Source organism: Parasteatoda tepidariorum, chromosome 2 (assembly GCF_982258835.1).
Source record: "Parasteatoda tepidariorum strain Cologne lab strain chromosome 2, Ptep-v5.0, whole genome shotgun sequence".
In the NCBI taxonomy this organism is placed as follows: Eukaryota; Metazoa; Arthropoda; class Arachnida; order Araneae; family Theridiidae; genus Parasteatoda; species Parasteatoda tepidariorum.
In genome coordinates this window covers 125,498,479-125,517,987 of record NC_141756.1, presented here as the reverse complement: position 1 = coordinate 125,517,987, position 19,509 = coordinate 125,498,479, and the positions used below count along the sequence as shown (strand labels likewise).

At 27.3% G+C, this 19,509-nt stretch overlaps 1 pseudogene across 1 annotated transcript in view; it reads left to right on the top strand.

The window, feature by feature from the left end:
* Positions 1-816: 816 nt before the first annotated feature.
* The window catches only part of LOC147816175 (serine/threonine-protein kinase mig-15-like), a 45,737-nt pseudogene continuing 27,044 nt past the window's right edge, over positions 817-19,509 (top strand). The window contains exons 1-7 of the transcript XR_015431218.1: positions 817-839; positions 3,595-3,799; positions 6,034-6,252; positions 7,507-7,718; positions 9,320-9,383; positions 12,392-12,642; positions 18,986-19,064. The product of XR_015431218.1 is annotated as a serine/threonine-protein kinase mig-15-like (transcript). The remainder of the gene's footprint in view (positions 840-3,594; positions 3,800-6,033; positions 6,253-7,506; positions 7,719-9,319; positions 9,384-12,391; positions 12,643-18,985; positions 19,065-19,509) is intronic.

Sequence of the window (19,509 nt, the reverse complement as noted above, 5' to 3'; positions counted from 1 at the left end):
TGTAGCCGAATAATTGCCAAGTCTTGGCAACTTCCGGGCAGAGGGCAGCGAGAAACCACAAGAAATGTCCCAGAAAATAAACCTACTCGAAATTTAAATCTTGCAGCCAATTCCGGGAAAACATCTACATGTTTTTTTTATTTTTTTGAAATTTTCCTGTGGAAAATCAATTTGGTGCCACTGCAATTGTAGTTGGCGTGTCAGATCACATTACGGTAGTATCCCTTTTAACAGAGAAGGACGCCACATAATAATATCCAGGGTTTTCGTGTTCACTGTATAATAAAAAATATATACCGGGTTGTTGTTGTAGTTTATTTTACGTCGCACAATGGGCTATTGGCGACTGTCTAGGAAACATCCCTGAGGATGACCCGAAGACATACCATCACAATTTCGATCCTCTGCAGAGGGCATGGCACCCCCGCTTCGGTAGCCAGATGACCTGCACTCAAAGTCGAGCACTTTACGGTGGAACAGTTTAACGAGAGGACCAATACCGCACACCCTCGGTCCCTACGCAGACATATCCAAGTGGTCACCCACCCGCACACTGACCGCAACCAGTGATGCTTGATTTCGGTTATCTGCTGGGAACCGTGTCTTTACGATCCGTTCATTGTGGGACTTATATATACCAGGAAATAGGAATATTTGGAATAAAATCCAGGGTAAAAGTGGGATTCGACAAGCTACCTCTTCGCTTAGAATGGAATAAAGCGATTTATTCTTATTTCTGCTCCCTTTCAAGATGTTTACTTAATAGTTTGCTGCGCGCTTTTATTTTACCCCTTGAGGGGGAATTAATCTTAGACTATGCCAACCTCATCTATCAAAAGGTACCTCATGATAGAATCAAGTTAACATGTCTTATATACTAGTGAATTGGTATATTCGATGAACAATTACCACTAGTTGATTAATGCTGTTAATTTATTAACTTCAATTTTTGCTCATTATATACATTTTTTTTAATTTTATTTATTTAATTTTTTCCCATCATTTTTTTATAGCTTTTTCGCTATTTTTTCCCATCATTTTTTTATAGCTTTTCGCTATTATTATTTTTTTCTAGCATTTCGCTCATTATAATTTATTAACCGGGAGACTTTATTTACTTCACCGGATTTTTTTTTTTTTTTTTTTTGAGCAGTATATTTTTTAAGCAAATCAACTGTTTTTAATGTGGATTCATCCATCAATATTGACAATTTCTTATCACGTCCGTAGGTCACCAATGAGGGGGAATTAATCTTAGACTATGCCCACTTTCATCTATCAAAAGGTACCTCAAGAGAGATCGCGGATTGTCCGAGGCTTTTCCATAATGAAGTTGTAGATCGTAGTTAGGTTGTCGTCAACTGGAAAAGCCTAGAAGAGAGGGAAGAGAAGAAAAAGTGAAGAAGGTGGTGAATCAAGTTAACATGTCTTATATACTAGTGAATTGGTATTTAATATTTATAGTGGTAGTTACGCCACACCCTTATAAAATTTGAATTTCAAGGAAAACTAAAAACGTCATAGAAAACAAGTAAGCTAAAAGCGTAAAAATATTTTCGCACAATCTTTGGAAATTGGTTTTAAACCAATACTTTATTTTTACCATTTAAATTTGCTATTAGTTTGGATTTTTAAATTAAAAAATTCAATTAAAATAGAAATGCATTTTTTTTAATAGTATCCCCTACCTATTTCAGGGTACACAATCATTTTTAAATTCACGGCTACTTGTATTTCTGGTTAACTAATGAAAGTTCGCATGCTCGAGTATTTAGGCATGTTGACGACATTTATTGTAATTTTTATATAAATAATATTGATTTTGACACTAAATTCAACACATGAGTTGACTTAGTTACATATTTGCATATTATTTGGCTGCCTCTTTTGCTTGATCTGTTGAATGTGCCTTGTGAATGAATAAATTTAACTGAATTGTAATTGCCCTGTTAATGTTAATTTGTGTGGAAGTTCTGCTGTTTGTTCTGTTGAATGTGCCTTTTGAATGAATCGTAACTGGTGTGAAAGCCCTTGTGCCTGTTCTGCTCGATGTTCCTTGTAGATGAATTGTAGAAGATGAATTATTATTACCCCAATGAATTTATTTGCTTGTTTATGCAATTATGTAAACACGTCAATTAAATCCAACGAAATTTGTTTTAAGCGTTTTCAATTTACTATTAAATTTAATATATTATTATTTCGAGTAGCCGTTTTAATTTAAAACGTCATACTTACTGTTTGATTACTTTTAAGGAGGAGTCTGTAGTAAAAGGTATGTGTACAAAAATTGTATATGGATATCATCAGATCGAAAAACTTATGGATTTTTGTTTTTTTTTAGGTAGATTCTGCACTTGTTATTTTTGAGCTAGTTTTAGTTTCAAATTTATTATAAATGTTCAAATTTATTATAAAAAATCTCTAAAATTTCCTTTTTCTAGAATGACTTGAGAATTGGTATGAAATTTACATTTTTATAAAATCCTCGGATTGTTATTTTCATGTTGGTAACTGTGCCTATTTATGCACTTAATTTAAAATGTTTTTTCTTTCCAGATGACAAAAATATTGAACATCTTTTTGGAGGCTGAGATTACAAATATAAAAAAATTGATGGTGGTATCACTGGTTGTCAAAAACAAAACAGATTAGCTGATTTGATGGTTAGTTATTATTTAAACTACCTTTCTATTTTTAAAATTTTCTATCTTTGCATTGCATTTAAAAAAATTATTTTTTCTTCAAAATACAAGAACTTAAATGATTTAATATAATGTCTACTTTATTACACATTGCTAACCTTTTTACATTTCTTTTTTAATGCAATAATGTATCATTTTATTTAACATTAATTTTATGCATTGCTTATCATTTTAATGCAGTATTGTTTCGTGTACTAATATATTTATAGTTATTTAAAGTATTTATCCAGAGAATGATATATAAGTTTCAAGTTTATTTGTGAAAATTAAAAATAATATTATCCTCAGAACTATAAGTAAGACAAATCTTGTTTAATAGAGTAGCAGATAGCTCTTAGGGAACAATTTTAGTAGTCATTTTTGTTACTGTCAGTTGTTTTAAGGATGTCAAATTTTTGTGGCATGGTTTGTTACTCTAATTCATGTATTAACAATTTTAAAAAAATTACATAATATTACTTGTATTCCTAGCTGAAAAAAATGCTATTTGTTTGCAATAAAGAGTGTTCTAAAAGTCACCCAATCTTTGAGTTTTATGTCATTTGATTAATAAAATGCGGATATTGAAAATAAAATGCCAGTGTTTAGACTATTAAAATTTCAAATACGCTATCACACATGCAATTCTAGGTTGGTTTTTTGTTGGTTTTTTTTTAAAATCACAATTTTTGATTTAAAACTTGTGTTTTCAATCAAAATTATTTCCTGCTTGAATTATGGAACACACTGTAGTAAAACAGTATTACTCTTGTAATAGCAATAAAATCTGCATAAACGTGTAGCTGACTAGAAGCATATCTGCTATACTTTAAATTCCAGAGATTTTAAATTTTCTCTCCTTTTTAATTGTGTTTAGTTCTGAAAACTAAAGCTCTTTTGTTATTTGCAGTGATAGGGAGCCAACGGATCGGAGTTCATCAAGTGGTGACTGTGATCGAGGTCCTGGACTCAAAGCTCTCCTGGTAATATAGGGATGACCGCTAGCACGTTCTATGGGTGTTGTACCTGACCTCTTGCAGCAGCATGCTTCGAACACATCTGATCATCAGTCTTCACCACAGCATAGGCTTCAAGACTCAACAATATCAGATGAGGTATTACTTGTGATTTTTATAACTGTTGTGTTACTAAAATTGTAGTAAGACTTAATTATTGTGAACGAGTTTTTTTTTTTTTTTTTTTTTTTTTGCACTTTTAGCTTTTTTAAGATTACTGTGTGTGAAACCATCACAATGAAAGCTATCAAAAACCTTAAGAATTGCTTTTATGTATTGGTATAACATTAATATTGATATTTTAAATAGCTAAACTTATGAGAAAAAGTGTATTAAAAAATTCCTCTTTTGTTACAGTTAAGAATTCAAATTATATAAAACAAAATTTTCACCATTATTATGCACTATTATCTAAAATAACCAGTGTATATAAATAAACTTTTAAGTATTGACCATAGTATAATAAACAAAAGTTCTTCTGAAAACTCTTTTTATAAAATTACTGACTAAAATTTATATTTTAACACAGATTTTTTAAATTAAAGTAAGAGTTAATTTTGAACTATAATCTCAATTTAAACATAATTGTTAACTATATTACTATATTTAAGTGTGTATATAATTTAAACTTTAAAATGCATGCATGAGTTAATATTTAATATAATATATATATGGTAACTAATAAAGCTCTTGCTGTCTTTGCTTTGCTATTGAGTGAAAAGTAAATTAGTGTGTAAAGTGGACAAAAATCCTGTCGGTTCAGAGTAGGAATATTAGTTGTTATAAAAGCAGGTACACCATACACTGCTTATCACTAGCTGCATGAAAACTCCGAATATGTCAAGTGTCAGGGGGTAGTGCTGTGAATAAGTATACTGTATGGCATTGGTTTCAAAAATTAAGGTCTATTTAGAAGAAATTTGGGTCCATTAACAAGCCCTTAACAAAATATTTTAACTTAAAAGTGGACCCTTCACAGATTTGTTTATCTTCATTATTGTTTTGCTAATCGAATGAACCTTTCCCAGGAAGCGGGAGGGGGGGGGGGAGAAAGACAAATGCAAAGGAACTAAGTATAGACTGAATACCAAATATTTGTGTGTTGCATTTCTAATTTAGTAGCAGCAATAGCTGTTTATTTTTGAAAATTTAATTTGTTTTTATTATTATTTTACAGTGTTGAGCATAATCTTGTATCCATTTACAATTTAAAAACTCATTGTAAAGAATTTTTGCAATAACAGGACCCTATTTGCACAAATTCACAAAAGCAGGACCCTGGTTGAAAGAATGTGACTTAATGTTTATTTTTTATTCACAAATTACGATTAATTTTTTCACAATTTTACAAAAACGGACCTTTCACAAAATGTCTGGACAGACCCCTGGAAACATCTAGTTGATTTGTTACTTGATACATTTATTGCACTTAAAATATTCTTATTTGTTTTTAAAGCATAATATTTTTTTTTCCCTTCTGTTTCCCCATTTCTTTAATGTCACCCCTGCAAAATATTAGTTAGAATTAAGAAATTCCTTTTTTCCTATTGTGACTTGTATAGCTGGTTCATTCAATATGTATTTTAAGTAAGATATTCTGGTGACTGAAACATTAATGATTTTTAAAGTTAATTATCAGAAAATATACCCACATGTGCTATTAATATGTGATTTTTTTTTTTAATAAAATATTCGCTTAAATTTTATGTGTTTCTATTTGAGAGAGTTATGCTTTTTAAGTAGGAATTATGATAATTTTTTTTTGTTTGTTTTTAGAATTTATAAATAACATATTTTAAATGGAACAACATAATATAATATTCCAGTTTTAAGTCTCATTAAAATTTTTGTGTATGGTTATCTTTTTTAATAGTAATTAGTTAGGTTATTGGAAAGAGAAATTACCAAGTTTTTAGCATTCACTATAACATATGTAACTACATATACATTCATTACATAACTTTTGCTGAAAATATTTAGTTTTTATTTTAACTGAAATGAAAAGTAATATTACTTATGTATAAATTTGACTTTCGCTTTAAATATTCTAAAGAAATCAGTATAATAAAAGTATCTTAATTTTCATTGCAGATATATCAGGAAGTAAGTGTTAAAAAAAATTTTATGTGCTATTGCAATTGCACTAAATGTTAAAATAAAATCACCACTTTTTTTAAAATAAGTATTGGCTTTGTTTTTGTGCTAATTTTAAATAATACAGCATAAATTAATATTTATAGTTTCTTGATGCTTGCTTTTTATATTGCTTTATTGTCTGTTTACCTCTTAGTTTTATTTTTCTAATTGAATAACTTTATTCTTTTATGTAACAGTATAGGCAAGCTGTTGGAAAGGCCCCTCCTCAACTACAACACAAACAGCGCTCTTTTCTCACATTTGGGTTTGGTGATGGTACTGGTCCCTTTCCATCTCCAAGGAGAGAGAGCCATGTTAGTGTCAATGTTACACCAACATCGCACGAGTCATCTGATGACACTCCAGAAATAAGAAAGTACGATTCAACTCTGATATTCTATGTGCTGCCTTATGGAGTGAGAATCGAGCACTTTTTCAAAAATATTTTCTCCGTCTCTTTTTTGATACACGATTATTTAGCAAAGTAAATTATGTAAATATTATTCCTGAAACCTAAATTCTGTTACTTATTAGTTCTTATTTTACTCCTCATAATGTGTTCATTTCCTTTTGAAAACAAAATCCTTTTTCTCAAACATCAAAAGTTTATATCCAAATTACCTGATTTAGTTTTAGTGCTAGATTAGTGATTAAATTAGGTGTGAGTTTTTTTAAAAAAAACCGTGATACATTTAGAACAAGACTGAATACATTATAGCCCTTTATATTGACTTAAGTTTGTATGTACTTGCATATTTTAACTGCTGGCTTTTTTACAAAGAAAAAGACTATAATTGTTTTAAAAATTTTTGGATGGCATTGTTTTGTATATTTTAAAAACTAGGCTTTTAACCATTGATATTTTTCATATAGATTTTATGAGTTTAACTTCGTTAATAATTTCATTATTATTTTCATTAATAGTTATCAAATTAAATTGTTTTATTTTAAAATATGATTGTTATTTCAACCTTCTTAAATAAATGAGTTCACTTACAACTAAATAATTTCACTTCAAGCAGCGGATCTTGCCTTTTCAAGGTAATTTACCAGGCGATGATCGTTTCTGCTGCTCACGAAAGAAATCAAAATAAATAAATAAAAAACTGTAAAAACATGCCATTTGTTTGAAAGTCAAGCATTCAATAGCGAAATATTTTTTTTAATAATTCTAAAGTCTTTGATGGTGTTTATTTTTAGTGTGAAAAGTAAACAGTAAACCTTACGTTATTAATTTATTAATAAATTATCACTCATTATTATTGCAACACGATGTTTAAATGTTTTATTGTGTATCCTTCTAAGTTTTCTCGTGGGTAACGAACAAGGACATTAAATTTTTAATATGGCATAATAAAATTATAAATTATTTTGTAGAAAAAAATTAATTAGTAATTTGCTGATATTAATTGGAATTAAAGCAGGTTAACATTTATTAAAATAGATTAAAAGCTGGTTTAAACTCATTGCATTGTGTAATTTACTTATTTATTTGTTTGTGCTACTAACTGTGACTTAAGCATTAGGTGGAATTTTTACATTGCTGATAGCAATATTTTATCACACTGTTGCTTGGAATTATCATTTTTTATATTAATTTCTTTTTGAACTTAATTTTGTAGCTAAAATTTATTTTATTGTTTTTTTTAATATAAACTGTTGTTACTTAGGAGTAAATCTACTGATTGGTACAGAGAATGGACTCATGCTTCTTGACCGTAGTGGTCAAGGTAAGGTGTATCAGTTAATATTGAGGAGAAAATTTCGGCAAATGGAAGTCCTAGATGGCCAAAATATTCTTGTCACAGTGTCTGGCGAAAAATGTAGAGTACACATATATTACCTCTCTTGGCTGAGGAGCAAAATATTGAGAACTGATGGAGTGAGTATTAGCTAGTGTATTATCAGTTTAACACATATTCAAGTTCAGGATTGTTTTTTATATATTCCTTACAGTTATATTTTAGTTATTAATGAATTATTTTTTATTAGCTTATAGGGAAACTGAAATAGCTTTTAATGCATGTTTTATGATTCAGCTTTTGATTTTAATCAATGTAATTAATTTTTATTTGATTTCATTTATTTTTTATTATTAACAGTAACCAAATATACTTTTAAGCTTATTATGAGTAAATCATTAAATTTCAGATTTCAATATTAAATACAAATTCGTTTTCATCTCTCCCAAACTTTTTTTTTGTCCTAGTTAGAGAAGAAGTTATAAAAGTTTTAAAAACCCATTTTCTTATAGGGAGCTGCAGCAAGACTTGCCTTTTAATAACATACAGTGCCTGTCACTTAATAAAGCATCATTCGTTCTTAGGAAGTTTGATTGTATTAAGTGGCTAATTTTATTAACTGGTATTCTACATTTAAATTTAAAAAAAAGGGTTTCAATATTAAACTTTACAAATACTACAGTGGCTAAATTAATTTCTGTATTTTTGTTTAATTTAAATGTCATATATTATTAAAAAAATAGCTTCAATTTTTTTTAAAGATTTTGTTATTTTATAAGCAGCATTTTAAAGATTCAGCTCTTTTAAGGCTTGTAAAAGTTTTTATAACTTTTATTATTTCATTGAGAGTTAAATTGGAATTGATGTCAAATTTATCTTTGACATTCAAATGTTGAGAATATAGCTAGTTAACAAATTTAATTAAATGTACCCACTATTTTTATTGTGTCTAAATAAAATAAAAAAAGAGCACAGACTGGTTTTTATTTTACTCGTTTTTTCGATATTTTAGCACCACTTTTTTGTTTGATTTAATAAATGATGAATATTTTTTAAATGTGTTTATCTCATTAAATATTTTAGGAATTTAATTTTTTTTTTAGTTTATTTTTTTAAATTTTGCTGCAGCTATTCTCTCAATAGTAAAGGTTAATGAGTCAGTGATTTAAACTGATATTGAATGATAACTGTATTCAATACTTTTTCTTAACTCATCAGCAATTTTTGTTTCCATTCCTTTACTCTTCTCTTCCCCGTTTCATTCTTTTTTAAATATAAGTGCAGTTACTGCAGCTAAAAACCTGTTTTGTTATTTTCTCTATTGGTAAGTGTGATATTTTAAATATTTGTTTGCCTTATCTTATTGAAATTTTGCATAAATGCTCACTATATGCTGTTTGTCTATAGTATAGAGTTAGGACTAAGTTAATAATTTTTTATTTTACACCTATACCTAAATTTGTATTTTTGATTATTTAGATTTATTTAGGTCTAAAAAAATGTATTTTGGACCATTTTTTCTAGTGGTTGCTATATTAGTGGTAAATTATTTAAAAGTTATTGTTATGCTTAATGAAAAGCCCCAAGTTCATTACAATAGCATTAAAGCCAAAAAAAAAAAAATTACTAAAATGAGTTTTTTTTATTTAAGTTAATATTTTAAGAAGTTAATTTTTTGCCCATTCTTTTTTTTATAGTTGATGAAAACAATTTACTTAACAAAACTGTGATCATATTTTAGATTGAAAAAAGAAGTGGTTGGATAAATGTAGGAGATCTTCAATGTGCTATCCATTTTAAAATAGGTAAACAAGAATTTAATGCATAAGTGTTATGTTATCTAAATTTTGTATTTATGTCCATAAATTTATGTGTAGTGTTTATGCTTATAATTCAAAAGAAATACTAGATAGATATTTATTTGGCACACGTTAAAGTTAACACTGTATCAAAATTTTATTCAGCTATGCACTGCTTCTTAGTATGAATTAACTTATCACAAATTTTAAAAAAAGAAAGAAGAAAACTGTTATTTACTATGCTTCGTAGCATACTTGTAGCTCTATTTTCTTCTATTCTCAAGTTTTATGTACATACAGTCAAACCTTGTTTAATCTTGTTAAGTCTTAAATCTCTATTATGAATTAGAAATGTATCGAGTAGTGGCCAAATATTTGGCCAAACAAAATTGACCGAATAGCAACACTTTTTTTTTAATTAAAAAACATGAATAAATATTTTTTATATTGGAATAAGTTTAGTCATTATTGAAAAATAATCGAAACTTAGCTGTATAATTGATATGGGGTAAAGGGGAAAAAGTTTTAATAGAAATGTTTAAGTTAGTAAAGATAATTAGATACTAAAATAATTAGAAATATTTAAGATAAAAAAAAACTAACTGCTATTGAAAAAAAAAGCTAAAGTTGTAAAGGTGAATAAAAAAGAATATTCTCTTAATTCTTAAAACAAAACTTTAATGTTAAAAATAATATTTTCTGCAAAAAAAAATTATGCATAAAACATTAAAAGAGGTAATGTCTATCTGAAACTTTTTAAAGAATGCAGCGCTATTATAAAAACACATATAAAAAACAAAGATTATACACAAAAGCAGAATAGAAAAACTGAAAATTGATCGTAATTTTTGAAAGAAAATTTTAATGCTTAACATTTCAGTTTTCCAAATACTATATTTTCAAGAAAAGTGAAGATTAAAGTCTAGTATAAACCCTCCTAATTGCCTTGTCATATTAAAAGCGTCTGTAAAACTAGTTTTTTGTAGTAAAAAAAGCTTTTTGTTATATCCCCATTTTAAATATGTAAGTTAATATATATTTGATTTCATATTTATTTATGTGTGAAACATATAATTATAATTGTACTATAATATATATCTAGTTTTTATTTCCGCTTTATATTAAATAATTTCTTTAAATCTCATAATAAATACAACCAATTACTTCAAAAAATAGAATAAAGTTATAAAGGAAGCTAAAAATATTTTAGTTCAGATGAATTTAATTAAAAAATGTTCTTACTTCAGGTGCTCTATCTTTTTTTTTTTAAATCTGTTGAAGCAAATAAAAAATTACTAATGCTACTGGCTGTTTAGCAAATAGGTGAAATTAGAAGAATGTTTCTCACCTGTGCACTATTCTCCTATCTATTAGCATGGAAAAAACCCGTTTTGCTATGTGGAGAAGACTGCAGGTTCAAAGTCAACTTTTTTTGTGCAGAGCCATCAGTGGGTTAAAAGTAACTATTTGAGAAAAATTTATTCATTGCACAAATTAGAGAGGATTACTAACAAGATAATTGGTAATATCTTGTTTTGGTTTCTTATTGACACACGCTTTCCAAAAGTCTTCTAACTTATCAACTGTATCCAAAAAAATTATTCAAGCTTTCATTTTTCATTACAAAAAAAAATGAAAGTATTCGTTATGAAATGAAAGTATTCGTTAGTGAAATTTAAGAAAAATCTTAGCTACACACATATTTATCTCTAGAAATGCAGTTCAGTAATATCAATTTCTTGGTATGAGAGTGGTGGAGAAATAACTATTCATAATGAACAAAGGATCAATATGGGTTTTTCAAGAAAGCATGCCTCTTTACTTTCACACTCATGAGGTAAAAGAAAACTCTTTTCACATTAGAGTACAAAAGGCTTGTTTCCTGTAATTCTCAACAACAATGCTCTCTCAACAGATTTAATTCATACAACTCATTAATTTAATTGCTGTAATTAATAACTCGATAACAAAGCATTTAAAAAACTCTTAGAACTGTGAATGATTAGTTTTCTTACCTGTTCAAGGGGAACTGAATTTTTTGTTCACATTTAAAGTACATTTTTATCCAAGGGCAATGAAATTCAAGTACACCTTAAAAGATGTTTCATGTTAAAAATACTTTAAAGTATTATGTGCGTATTCAATTGTGCAGAGAATAAAAAATTAGTTCATGTTAAACAGGGTGCGTAGCATTTTTAAAAAGTGCTTAAAGTTGCTTATTTTTTTGTTTGCGTTTTTTAAACGCCCTTAAAGGTGGTTTTTTTTTTACTTCGGGTTTGTAAAAAGTGCATAATTTTCTATATTTTAAAATGGGATTTTTCTTTTCTTTGCCTTGTCGATTCTTGTTCTAAATTACAAAAAAGGGCATGATTTTTAAATTTTTTAAATTAATTTTGATTCTTTTGAATTTTATTATGTTTATAAAGTAAGAACTTTAAACAATAGAAAAGAAATATTTTTATTACTGCAAAGATCCTAATTAGAGTGCTTAAAAAGTATATAAAAGGTACTTATTTTTTGTTGAAAAATCTGGTTAAATACCCTGTTAAAAAAATTATGTTAAGCATGTTCACGTTAACGAGGTACCACTGTGTATTTATAAGTGTGTTTTTTCTTTAAAAAAAACAGCTTGCAGTGTTTATATTTAGATTATTCATTTTAATGACTCAAACAGTGATGAATTCTTGTAAAGTGTCTACTTTTGACAAAAGTATGATTTCTTTGTTTAGTGATGTTAATATTTAAAATTTCATTTTGAATTTTATATTTACATCAATTCTAATATGTATAACCTTAAACGTAAATCCATTTCAAAGCATAACAAATATTATTTATAAACCTGTTTGTAGGTTTTTCATTAGACTACTTATCACAGCATTGTAATGATGAATTATTCTAATTAAGAGTCCAGTTCTTACCAGAATTTGATTTCTTTATTTTATAATTTTAAGAACTTTATGAGTAATATATCACTACTATACCAAAGAGTAACTGTTTTTATAATTTTTTCCCAGTCGAATTTGAAAGAATAAAGCTCCTTTTGATCGCCTTGAAAGAAAGCTTAGAAATTTATTAATGGGCACCAATACCGTATCACAAATTCATGGCCTTCAAGTCTTTTGCAGACTTAGCTCACTGGCCTGCTCTAATAGATATGATGATTGAAGAGGGTGTTTGGCTCAAAGTAGTGTACTGTTCTACTGAAGGTTTTCATGCTCTAGATTTGGATTCTGGTGCAGTCTACGATATTTATATACCCGCTCATGTGAGTAAATTATTTTGATATCCTTCTGAGTTTTAATGAATTTTTTTGTAACTGATGTTTGAGTTTTCTGTGGGTCTCTAAACTATGATCTGGTGATAGATCTTCATATCTGACTCGCTACCGTTTAATATGATTGTATGGTATTTATTTGAATTGAAGCTGTACTCCAAATTTTGAACACAGATTTGTGAAAAATAAAAAGTAGCGTAAAAAGGTTTATTGATAACAGATATTTCTGAAATTAATAATAGGAAGTAATAATAAGTGAATGATTGATTAAATTAATTGTTCATTTCTTAAATTTTCACAATTAAAAACTTTTGAATAGATTAAATACACACATGAAACTATAATTGTTCTAACTGTATCATGCTCCGAAAATGATTGGTCACTCCCACTGTTGCAACTGACTTTGGAATTGGTGCTGGTGTTGCTGTTTTCCTACAAAGAGTTGTCTATTATGAAATCCTATGCATTTGTTATGCAGGCAATCATGTTCAGGATAGATTGAACACTAAAGATATACCTATGGAACGTGACTAGTGCAGTGACCAGAATGGATCGTGACATTTTTCCATTTGAAAGGGGTAACTAAATTTCTCCCATTCAACAAATTTTTACACCTTCAACTCTAAGCTGCATTCGATTTTCAGTATCATTGAAAAGGAAAGGGTGGCTTATATTGCTATAAATATGGTATTTTAAAAATTGCAACTTTAGTAAACTTAAGAAAATAATAATCCAAAGAAACACAATGACTAATATGTTGGTTAAATAAAAAGAAGTTTTTTTCTGAGTTAATAACACATAATAGATTTAAAAGTAACAAAAGTTTTCTCTTTGCTTTATTTAGGACCTGTTTTATTGATGTTAAATTTAGTTCTCAAGCATGTAGTTATCAAGACATCATTGAATTGTGTGTTGTTTGTCTTTGTTTTCTTAGTAGTTTACCTTATTCTTTTCTTGATGTAACTAGAGTAAAAGTATAGTTAAGTGAGTAAAGCTTGTACTCTTTTTATTAGAGTACTAGACTACATGCTATTTTTACTAGACTAATAGTTTTAATATAATATTTAGCCACAGGAATCTGTTTCTGTGTTCTTGAAGATCACTTTAGTTCATATCTTGACATTTTGTGGCTGATTGTCATGATGTGCATAATAACGTGGAAGATATTTATTATAAATTATACGAAATTAGTCTTAAAAACTTACAATAAGTGGCATACTGCAACACAAATATCCCTCACTCCATGGTTTGTTTGAAAATTTGCATAGTTTAAAATTACAGGGTTTTAAGAGATAAGTTGACACACATGCTCTACAACTTTAATGCGTAGCAAAATATCAGTACCAGACTTTCAAATGAGTTTGAAAACTTTATTGCCTGTAATATAATAACAAATTTTCAAAGTAAAGACCTTTGCATTTAATGCAGAGTTGTATGCAGGTCACTGAATTTTATATGTATGCATGGCGCAGTTCACCTAATATTTTGCCCCATTCCTTATACAAGTATCTTTTTAGACGTGCCAAAATTTTGAGGTGTCACACAAATTCTTATCACCAAGATAAATCATAGGAAAAATTCATTGGAGTTAATTTTGTCGGGTTTGATGGCATGATGATGACATAGTTAATCTGTAAGAGATTCAAGGAAATGTAAATTTTCTGCATAAAGTTTTGTATTTTATTTTTGCTGATAGTTTACACTTGAACAAATAAATTTTTATTTTACATAAAATTAACTTTTTTTAAATCTTTTATTTAGTTTACTTCAAAGCTCTTTTCTTTAAATTAAATGATAGTTTTACATTTTAAAAGCCTTATAGTCACTGTTAAACATTTTCTGCATCTATTTCCACTTCATTAAGCACCTTCCTGATTTTTTAATTGAATAATAATATTTCCGTTGATCTTTTTCTTGCGCTCCTTTTGGATAGTTTCGCAATTGAGTATGTTTTAAATATGGATACATTATTTAGCTTTTAGTAGGCTTCATGCGCTCTAATCCTAATTTTTGATGCAGACAAAACTATCATTGTTGCTTGCTTTTAATATATTTCTTCTCACATTCCTGAACTGGCCACCGCATTCTCCACATTTGACGTGCTTGGATTTCTTCATGTGGGGTCAAATATAAAACAAGTAACCTGTACAATCAATAGTCTTGAAGCATCTAAAGATCTGGTTGCCACTGAAAATGTGCTGACTGTTTTTGCTCATGTACACCAATTCATGCGCCACTTCTTTGAATCTTGTTGATACTCGCTCTATCAAGTAATTCTATAATTTAATTGTAAACTGGTTGCAAGCTAATAGGGACTGTTAATAAATCTGTTAATATTAGGAACTGTTAATAAATCAGTTAATATTAGGAACTGTTAATAAATCTGTTAATATTAGGAACTGTTAATAAATCTTTTGTATAACTGGCTTTTCAATTATTGGGAGTAATACTGCATTACATGCTAGCACTTTTAACACTGCATTTGAGCATATATTCTACATTCCTATACAAAATCAGTTTATTTAGGTCACCTCTAGCTGCCTTCACATTTTTGACGTATAGTTTTGAACCACCCTGTAATCTTATGACTTCCCCTAAATAAACTGATAATTTTCTGATCAAATGCTAGTTTTATTACCAAAAAGTTATTCTTGATAGAAAACTTTGCGAATTAGCTAAAAATAAACTTTAATTTTTATATTTAACGAGCTGACTCAGTTATTCAATAATTTAAGCAACTTGGGGTGTAAATATGTATCCTTTGACTAAAAAGTAATGAAATGTGGATTTTTAAGCAGAATAAGAATGGAAACTTCATTAAGTGTTGCAATTTATTTTGCCACATTTTTCTACTACAACCCTAATCTATACAATTGTGAAGCTATTTGTTGTAAAACTCTTTAAGTATAAACCTCTAATATAGATAGTTCAGCTTTAACCTTTTTCTGGGGGAAGGGGTGGCTGTGGGATGTGTTTTATTGTTTTATGCAACACTTTCTCATAAGGGTAGAAAATGTTTTCTACATTTCCCACTTACTTTCAAATATCAATTATAAGTTTGGGTATACATCTACTGTTTTCTTTCCTGTTTTTTTTTTTTTGTAGTTAATTTAAATTTTGTACATTTTTTTGTTTAAAAAAAATATTTTAAAGTTATTTTTCAAAGATAATTTCTTTATTGCTATTTTAATTTAACAAATAGCAATTTTGGTTATACATAAAAATATCAAGTAATCATAGCCGTCAAAGTAAATTATCTTAAATTGAAATAAATATCGAAGTAAAATATTTTAAATAAACTCAAATAAATAATATTTTTTAGGTTTCTATTCTATTTTTGGTATAAATGTGGTGCTTATCGGTTTTTTTAAAATTTTGATTGTAATTGTTGCAGACAAGAAGAAAATATTTTTCTATGAATTTTAATAAAAATATTTATTTTGTAGGAAAAATTTATATATATATTTACATTTTTTAGCTGTAACTTCATCCATGATTTTGGCTATATAAGGATTTCAAAGATTGCGGATTTTGAAAGTGTAATTTATAATACTGTATTTTTAATGCTTTATTTGTAATGAAATCATAAATTGTATTTTTTTCTCTTCCTAATCTTTTTTCTTTTGACAATTTTCGTGTTCCTCACCTCTCATTACGCTAGATACAATTTAATTTTAAGTTAGTTTTTATGAAGTCTAATAATATCTCGTTGGTTTATCTTCATAAGATCGAACTAAATTTTTGAGAACATTAAAATTTCATAAATCTATTACCTGAATTTTAAAAAAAAAAAAAATTTCTATTATAGTTTCTACATAGTTTCTGTAAGATGCATTCATTTATGAAATTTGGTACAAAAAGAAAATGGCATGATGTTTTGAATATGAATATTTTATATGAATCATTTGCAACTGAAGCACAATAATTGAAATATTCATGTAGTTCTTGTTGGGGATCTATTTTAAAAGAAAATTCTTTGAAAACCAAAGCACATATTTGATTCGAACTGAGAGATTAGAGGAATAAGGGTCTGAGTGATATGTTATAAATAAATTTAGAAACTGGCTAAAGCATTTTTTTTTTTTTAGAGTTAGTGATTTAAATTACGATATATGCTATTTAGAAAATTAAATTAAATTAAAAATGTTGTATTAATTTTTGTCAATGATTAACCAAGTTATTGTAATAATAGTTTTTTTATGCATCACACAATTTATTTAATATAATATTGTAAATAAGATTAAGGGAATTTATTTGATTAAATAATTTTCAATAGTAACGATCATTCTTACTGAGAAGAACAGATCAATCAAATTAGCCAGGAATTATAGTAGAATTATCTTCGTTTCCCCCTCTTGTTTTTATTGTTGTTATCATTAATAGTGAAAACATAAAACCGGCAAATAAAGTGGTAAAAACTATTTATCATTGATTGAAGTGACGTATTTTCATAAGTTGAAAAGATTTAACAATTCTAAAGATAAAAATTACATTCAAATAGTTATATTTGTAGTTAAATTGTCTTTTCGTGCATCAGAAATTATTTAAATTTCTTCTATTTTTACTCAGACTTATTGTAGAACAGAGACAAATTGTTTAAAATTTGTTTTAATATAAATATGTTAAAAAACAGCTTGTAAAATTTTTTTGGTAGAAATTAAACGTGAAATGCTTAATAAACATACTAAAATTACAAACATTAATTGTAATGTATTAAATAGTTATTATTATAGGTACTGATAATTATAGCTATTAAAACTTTTGTATGTTATTGTAAACTAAGACTTGATTCTTTAAATTTTGCTTTTGCAGAAATTGTTGCGAATGAGGGATTGATATAACAGCAAAAAAGAAAAAGCTGTTTCTATTATTTTTTCCATTCATTAATTTTTTTAAACATAAATGTACGTATAGACATTGAAATATTATTTATTGAGATTCTGCATTGATAAACTTCAAAACAAAAAGATTGACAAAGTGTTACATGATGCAAATAAATGAATGCTTGAAGGTGCGTAAGTTATAATAACATAGGACAGGCTGATAATTTATTATAGAAAACGATATGTGAAATATTATTTGTTTAATTTTTTATGCTGAATCTAATAAAACCACTGAAAAAGGATTTCTGCACTTATAAAGTGATACAAAAGCACAAGAGTCCCTCTCTGGTGGCCCTTGTATTATCCCTAAATACGATAGTCAAAGAAGTAGTGAACGGTGTTTAAGAAAAACAGTGGGAGTATAAAATTGTTTCATTCTCATCACCATTTTTTTACGAACAAAAACTTTCTTTTACAATTTCCAGTCGCAAAAAGATACCCCTACAGACCTAGCTGTCTTGTTGATCCTTCTTGAAAAGGTTAATAAATAAGTATGATATGATAAGCAGTTAATGTTGTAGTAAACAATACACAAAAATCATAAGGAAGTTTGGAATTGAAGTAGCTCCCTGATTAAGTGTTTTCATGATTTGTATTTCATTGCAATTATGTTAAATAATCTGAAATGTTTGCTAGTGTGCATGTATGCATAGAGAATAATAAATGTCAGTTAATATATACTTTTTAAAATTTTGGTTTTAATATACGAAGTTCCTATGTTTAATCCCTGTATTCTTGGGTTATTTAAGGTTTTATCAAACTTTATAAAATATTATTAAAATCTGTTTTATAATCAAAAATTGCATTCATAATGTTTTTTCTTCAAAAATTGTCTTTAAAAGCCTTAAAATACTAACATTAAACACTAAATTTTAAAGCATTCTGCTGCAGTGGTAACAAAGAACTTTTTTTAACAGGAAATTTAAACTAATTTGGAATACATGTGATTTTTCATATGAAATATATATTAAAATGAACTAATTTGGTTTTTTAAATGTGTGTGACAACTAAAAAGAATTGTTAGTATCATTGAAACATTTATTGGGTCCTAAATTAGAAAGACATTTATACAAGTATTTTTTTTTTATTATTATTATTCTATTTTTATATACTTGCTGCATCTTACACATTGGTATTGTATTATTGTTTTATTTTATATTTATTTATTTTTTGCTGATGGGCCTTTTTTTACACAATATATTTTCTGCTAGATTGTGCAGAATCTTTTTTTTTATGTGTATGATTTTTTATAGATATAATTAATTGTTTTGTAATTTTGTGTCAGAAACAAAGGAGCAGAATATATATATATATATATATATATATATATATATATATATATATATATATATATATATATATAATATAGTCTGCTCCTTTGTTTAGTTTATTTTAGTCATTGTCCAAAGCATTTCAAAAGTTTTTAATGTTCATGTTTATATTTCTTTTAGTCTCAGGGCTTCATTACACCTCACACTATAGTCACTCTTCCCAATTCCAAAGGCTTGCAACTTCTTCTTTGTTATGATAGTGAGTATAATTTCAATGCTTAAAATTTATGACTGAACATAAATTGTTTTACATTTGATTCCAGCTATTTACTGCTCATTTTAAGAATTTATCAAATTTTTTTAAGAAAAAAGTATTTTCTAACTGTATAAACTGTTATTGTTAGAGATTTAAAATTACTGATTATAGTTTTATTGTAATTATTGCTAATCATATGTTGCATTATCAGTTTAAAAATGTCCTCGAGCAACTAGTTCTCCATTAAGAAGACTTTCTGTTTTCTATAATTTTTGTGTAGGTTAATTTGGTTAAAAATGATGGTTTTCTTAATTTTCATAATTTTTCACACAATGCGACAAAATGTGCTATGTTGAGCAGATACTAAAAAGTAACTGAATTATTAATATGTGTTTGAGTTTAATTTGTGTATTTTACAGCACACATATAAAAGTTTAGTATTTATTTA